The sequence below is a fragment of the Hylobates moloch genome, unplaced genomic scaffold, assembly GCF_009828535.3.
Source record: "Hylobates moloch isolate HMO894 unplaced genomic scaffold, HMol_V3 SCAFFOLD_18, whole genome shotgun sequence".
Lineage (NCBI taxonomy): Eukaryota > Metazoa > Chordata > Mammalia > Primates > Hylobatidae > Hylobates > Hylobates moloch.
The window spans coordinates 13490462-13497676 of NW_026652293.1; the positions used below are offsets into that span (position 1 = coordinate 13490462).

Genomic DNA, 7215 nt, shown 5'->3' on the forward strand with positions numbered 1-7215 from the left:
CTCGAACCTCTGGACTCAAGTGCTTCTCCCATCTCGACCTCCCAAAGTGCTGGGACTATAGGCATGAGCCACCATACCTGGCTTCTCTTATCTTTTAAATGCCTTTCTAAAAATAAAAATGCACCACAAAATATCAATTATGAGACTTGGGTTAAAGAATGTTTATATTTCTGGACTGAATATTAAAAGCCTAAGATGTTTCCTTGAGGTCAAAATTCATTCAGAATACTTTGCTAAATGAACAGGCAAAGCAGGCGGAAGCCATTTATATTCATTTGCTTCTTGCCATCCTTGGCTTTTTCCTAAAACATTTGGCCTTTCACAAAATTCAGTATCTCTAAAGATGATGGTTATAAATAGATGATACCGTCACTCTCCACTTTGGTTTTGTACTTTTTCTGGGTCAGACGAAAGCTCTCTAATCTCTTTTGTGATTTGGTTAAATGTAGAATAATCCAGCGGCAAATCCGAGTTAGCTGCTCATCTTCCTTTTCGTGTTTACTTTTGCTTAAATATCATGGTTCCCTAGGGCAGGGTAAAAGATAAATAGAATGATGACAGATAATGCTGATAATTTCCCAGCATGAAATTGGCTGGTGAGGATCCTAGTCCCAGCTAAAAATGAACAATAATGCGAAGTCTGACTGCCATAGACAGTGAGCTCCACAGAAGGGTATAAGAGCTAGTGAAAACCAAAGTGTTTTCCTACTCGCACTCCCCACAGCACAGAGCTCCCCAGTCACCAAAATGTGTGGGTTTTTTTTCCCCCACGAACCAAGCAATTCTCCAGCGGACACCAATGGGCTGTCCTATGATTCAATTTAATTCTGGAGTTAGAGTCAGATCCTGCGGGTTAAGGGCTAAGTCCCACAGACTGCTCCTATTTCAGATGCCAATTGCAAGTCCATAGCATGTTGTCACCTGTATTTCTGGGTTTGTTTGTTTTTTTGTGTGTTTTTGAGACAGAGTCTTACTCTGTTGCCCAGGATGAGTGCAGCGTTGGCTCACTGCAGCCTCGATCTCCTGGGCTCAAGTGATCCTCCCACCTCAGCCTCCTGAGTAACTAGGACCACAAGTACGTGCCACCATGCCTGGCTAATGTTTTATTTTTTATATAGATGGGGGTCTTGCTATGTTGCCCAGGGTGGTCACAAACTCCCAGAACTCAGCACCCACCTTGGCCTCCCGAAGTGCTGGGATTACAGGTGTGAGCCATTGTGCCTGGCCCACCTATGCTTCCAATCTACCGGCTATAAATCAAGTTACCAGCACCCCTTTCTCAGGTTCCATTAATTAGCTAGGATGGCTCACAACTCAGAGAAACAGTTACTCACATTTACTGGTTTGTTATATTAATAAAGGATGCAGACGAGCAGCCAGATGAGGAGATGCATAGGGCAAGGCAGGTGGGGAGGAGCACAGAGTTTCCTTCCATGTGCTCCCAGGTGCACCACCCTCCAGACACCTCCACACATCCAGGACCCCGGAAGCTCTCCTAGCCCTGTCCTTTGAGTTTTTACAGAGGCTTCATTACAAAGACACAATTGATTACATCATTGGCCATTAGTGAATAACTCAGCCATCAGCCCTCTCTCTCCCCCTCCCTGGAGGTGAAGGTGGGGTGGAGATAAAAGTTCCAACCATCCAATCACATGGTTGGTTCCCTTGGCAACCAGCCCCCTTTGGGAGGCTACCAGATTCCCCAACCATCAGTCACCTCATTAGCATACAAAAATACTTATCCCTTTGGAGCTGTGTGCCAGGAAACTGGGACAAGAACCAAATACATATGTCTTACATAAATCACAACATCACAAGGGTCTGTGGCCCATTCATGAACATGCAGCTCCTCATCCGTCAACTGCTTTTTGGTGGCCCAACCTTCCTAACACTTTCTAGGTTTTGGGAAATAGTTTAGGAATTTTTCTCCACAAGAGGTCTGCTCTCACCTAGGACTTCGATCCCAAATATTGAACAATCAATATGGTGCAGGCATCAGCCAGTCTGCGCACAGGACATGGGCCATGGTATAATGCAGCAGGTTCTGAATTCCGTCCCCCACCCCACCACATCACCATCAGGCTCAATGCTGTAGTTGCTGGAACACGAAGTCTCCTGGTCCTGGGATTGGGGTAAGGAGGCAGTGACCATGGGAGGGCATGTTAGGGTATCGACTATTTACCAACCGATATAGAAGTATTTTATTTTCTATTTATTTATTTATTTATTTAAAGATGAAGTTTTGCTCTTGTTGCCCAGGCTAGGGTGCAGTGGTGCAATCTCAGCTCACTGCAACCTCTGCCTCCTGGGTTCAAGCGATTCTCGTGCCTCAGCCTCCCAAGTAGCTGGGATTACAGTTGCCCGCCACCATACCTGGCTAACTTTTTGTATTTTTAGTAGACATGAGGTATCACCATGTTGGCCAGGCTAGTCTTGAACTCCTGGCCTCAGGTGAACTGCCTGCCTTAGCCTCCCAAAGTGCTGGGATTACAGGCGTGAGCCACCGTGCCCGGCCCAGAAGTATTTTAATGTTTACACAGCCAGTATGACTGCATTGATGTGTTAGGAGTATTCTATTACTAGAAACTATCTTTCCCCACCATCCTTAACCATAAATCTTCAGGATCAAGATTCTGCTCTTACCCTACTGTCTTTCCACAAGTAGTTACCCCTTTTTCTATTTGAGAAGGCATCATTGTGCCTCCATAAGAGATGACCCTTCTACCTATAGCAGTCTAGGAAGGTTACTGTCATGACCTGTGGTTCCTTGTTCTTTCAGGAATTTCTTCCTCTATCCGTTTGACTTGATATTGCCATCAACTTTTTTTCTAAAGCTTCAGTTACACTTGGTCATTGTCCTGCTTAATAGCCATCAATGTGTGTCAGATGCCTAAAAATAAACAATCTCCCCACTTCTGGCAAGGGAAAAAAATCACACATATAACTTTAGAATGACATTCTAGGCCTCAGTTTCATTCCCAACGTCTTTTTCAATAACAATTTCTCTTCGTATCCTTCTCCCCATGCATGGGAATGCACATTCTCCCCCAAATACACCCTGTCAATCACCATCTCTGTCCCTTAATTCCCTCCAAGTAATCTCTTGCTAAAATCCTATCATACTTGCTGGTTATTCCTTCAGTGTCACACCCTCTCTTTTTTTTGGGAGCTGTGGAGGAAGCATGTGAGCTAAGCTGAGCAGCCAGCCTTTTTCCGGGGTTGATGTGGGCACCTGGAGAGAGACCGTGACCGTCAGCTCTGAGGCTATGTGAGCCTGGAGCTGCCACAACCATTTATTCTATAGTGTGGCAAAAACCTGTCGGAGAACAAACTCAAGGTGGGAGCAGGGCCAAGGGGTCAAGGGATTTCAGGAATGTGCCCTGACAGGTGTCAGTGAAACCCCGAGATCCCTCCTTGGATTTCTCTTCTGCTGGGGACAATACATTCCCCTTTTTTGCCTAAATTAATTTGAGTTAGCTTTCTGTCACCTGTGAGAACGAGGTGGCCCTTCTTCCAAGGTGCAGGTCATGCGCCAACTCCTACTTGTGTTCCTGCCTCCTTTTTCTCCGGCCTTTATTTGCACTGTTTCGCCACTGCCTTGGGGCGTGTTGTTTTGCACATGCTTCATCCTGCTAGGATGTAAGGGCCTTCGGGAGGACAGATTCCTGGAGCGTCAAGACCAGATTACATGGTTAATTAGGGAGGAAGTGGGTGGTGGGTACTATGTGTGAGTTGCTCTTTTGTGAGATTAGGCAGGAAGAAAGAAACACTGGTAGGAAAAGGCGTAAGGGACCAGGCTCAAGGCTGGCTTAACATTGGCTCTAGAAGGCTCAAGAAGAAAAAAATTCAGCTCAGGGTATATATGAACATTCATGCTTTTAAACAAAGGGAAGTCAGGGAAGAGGCAGGAAGAAGGTATCAAAGAAAGAAAGTTCACTGCAGAAATCCCATCTCAGGATCAGCAGGAGGGCTGGGAGAAGAGCTCAAAGAGGTTGGGGCTTGAGAAAGAGAAAGGGTATTTATTCAGACACATGAATGGAGAAAATAATGTATTAAGATATGGTGACAATGTAACATGAAGAGGAGTTGAAGGAATATATACTTTATGATATTAATCTTGGCAAAGCAGCAAATCCTCAGTTTACTGGACATGTTATTTAAGGGTTTTCCTTAAAACTACCTTAAGGATTTAACAGCTGTGTCTTTATTTTTCCTCCAAGTGGAGGTTGCTTCTCATCAGCTTCCTAAAGGGCCTCCTTGTCCGTATTCTCTTTCCATATTAATCTCTTCTCTACCCAGTGTCAGGCATTCTAAAGTGTAGATCTTACCTTGTCACCTTCTTTCTTGAAACACTGCAAATCTTCCCAGAAATTCTAGAATGAGATTTCCAGTCCTTAGCTTAGCACATAGGCCCTGTATTCTGGGGATACAGATGTCATAGCCCAGCATGGGGATATATGTGGCAAGCAGGCCCTGCTCACCTGTCCAGACCACCTTCAGCCACCTCTTTCCTGCCCCCTTGCTTCCCTAATCCCCACCTCACATTTCACACCTCCATGATATTGAAGTTTCTTGGTATTTTCTGCCAAATCGTGTGCTTTTCCATCCCTTGAAATCTTTCTGTATATTGCTTCAACTTAATTCAATAACATTCACTGAGCACAAAAAAGGTGTCTGTTGCTGTAGTGGGAGCTACAGTAATCTTACTCAAACTCATTTACTCGGTTAACTCCTAATTTAGGTTAACTGCGGTGAAGGGATTGCCCTCCCTCTGCTGGAAGCCCCCCAGCCCCTCCCATCTGGCAGGAAGGGGGCAGCCTGCAATCCCCAAGGGCAGATCTGGGGCTGCCAGGTGCTCCAGGCAGGAGGCTGGAGGGGGCTCACCAAGGCTTACCCTGCAGGAGGTGACAGTGCTGCCCCTAGCTTGTCCACCTGGGTACAGAGGTCCTTGACCTCCTGTAGCCATTTGCTGGTAATTCATGCAGGATCCCTGTCAGCTTCTTCTTGATGGTATCCTTGGAGTTGCCATAGATCATTCTACTCTTAGGAGTGCAGACTGAGGGGCTCAGAAGATAAACTCCAGGTCCTCCTCTTGGCTCCCTTTGGTCTCATAGGTTGAGTCACAGAGGACATAGTGGCAGTCCTTGTCTGGCAGCATCTTGACCTTGACAACCGTGGTGTAGGAGTTGTCAACAGCCTGCCCCACTTCACCTGCCAGGGTCCCCCTGCCCTCCTCAATGATGATGTTCTCGTCCCCACTCAGGCAGAAGAGCACCACCTTCTTACGCATCTTCACCTCCTCTGCTGTTGAAGACTTGTGCTCCTTCTTGTCATCATGTCATTGAACACCTTTTTTTCTTTTTTCTTTTTCTTTTCTTTTCTTTTCTTTTTTTTTTTTTTGAGACAGAGTCTTGCTCTGCCATCCAGGCTGGAGTGCAATGGCGCGATCTCGGCTCACTGCAACCTCTACCTCCCAGGTTCAAGCAATTTTTATGCCTCAGCCTCCCAAGTAGCTGGGATTACAGGCATGCACCATCATGCCCAGCTAAATTTTGTATTTTTAGTAGAGACGGGGTTTCACCATATTGGCCAGGCTCGTCTCAAACTCCTGACCTCAGGTAATCCACCCACCTCGGCCTCCCAAAATGCTAGGATTACAGGCATGAGCCACCACGCCTGGCCTCATTGAGCACCTTGATGATGCCATCAGAAACAGCCACACCCGATGCCGTGTTCCTGGAAGTAAGAAGAAGATGGCAGGGAGAGCCCCAGAAGAGGAGAATTGCTGCAGCTGCTGCCGACATCTGACGGAACCAAAAATTCTTATGAAGGTGCTGGAGTGAAGCATGAAATTCATATGTAAGAATGGTACCTTTTGCTCCAGCGTTGGAACAGACTGTGGCTTTTTTTTTTTTCTAGTTGAGCATGAGGTGAAGTAGTTGGCTTATGTTTTGGGGCCAGGAGTCTCTTGAAACTCTCCACTTACTAGTGCTCAAAGTCCCAGAGGCATTTAGGAAATGCGAGGCATTTAGGAAATCACAGCCACATTCACTAGAGTCCTCATTTTGTGGAATGACCTGGGCTGTTTGTATTGTTTTATTTATCTTGTTTAAAAGCAAATTACTGAATGAGTATATCTGAATTCACTTAAGTCAGATACTGATATGATGTGACCCCACTGTACAGGTCTCAGTTCTCCAGAAAGTTCTAGCCTGGGAATGCATTTGGAAAGTAATCAGTTTGGCCAGGCGTGGTGGCTCACGCCTGTAATCTCAGCACTTTGGGAGGCTGAGGTGGGTAGATCACAAGGTCAGGAGATCAAGACCATCCTGACTAACACGGTGAAGCCCTGTCTCTACTAAAAATACAAAAATTTAGCCGGGCGTGGTGGTGGGCGCCTGTAGTCCCAGCTACTCAGGAGGCTGAGGCAGGAGAATGGCGTGAACCTGGGAGGCAGAGGTTGCAGTGAGCCGAGATTGCGCCACTGAGCTCCAGCCTGGGTGAAAGAGCAAGACTCCGTCTCAAAAAGAAAAAAAAAAAAGGAAAGTAATCAGCTTGTAGTTAGTAGTTAAAGCTGTGAGTGTGGATGTGTTCACCAAGGGGAGCGTGTGTCAAGAGTAAGAGGAGGCAGCCTTGGGCAGAGCCTTGGTGAACACGGATGTTTATGGGGCTGGAGAAGGAGGAACCCAAAAAGCAATCTAAAAAATGTATGAGCCTGGAAAGTAACATGGAGACCAAGGACAAGTGTTTCAAAGAAAAGAGAGTGGTGAAAAGTGTCTGGGACTACAGAAAGAGATATTCCCCTATCTTCTTTAATTCAGATAAGCCTGGAGGGCGTCCTTTAGATTTAACAGCTTCTCCAAAGCGGCCCCATTGAGAGGCATAGTGGGGTAGAGATCAGATTGCAGAGGAAGGAGCTGGGAATGGGAGACTGATTATTTCAAGAGTTAGAAGTGAGCATGGAAGGTTACTAGAGAGAGGGTTGTGGAGTAAGAAAACGCTTTAAAAATAAATGCGCGGGGTGGGGGGGGGGGAGTTCTTGAGCCTGTTTTTATGATGAAGAGGAGAACCAGTTAAAAAGGAGAGCTTAGAAATAAAAGTGCATGGTGGTAGAGATGATTAATGGAACAAGGTCCTGGAGGATATGGGAGGGGACGATCTGAAGGCCAGGTCCAACATTTCACCTCAGACTGGAGGAAGGAATAGGAAAAGCAA

The 7215-nt window shown here is 46.2% G+C and overlaps 1 pseudogene; it reads right to left on the minus strand.

The window, feature by feature from the left end:
• Positions 1–4890: 4890 nt before the first annotated feature.
• On the minus strand, positions 4891–5804 carry LOC116457966 (cofilin-1-like; annotated as a pseudogene).
• Positions 5805–7215: the final 1411 nt, after the last annotated feature.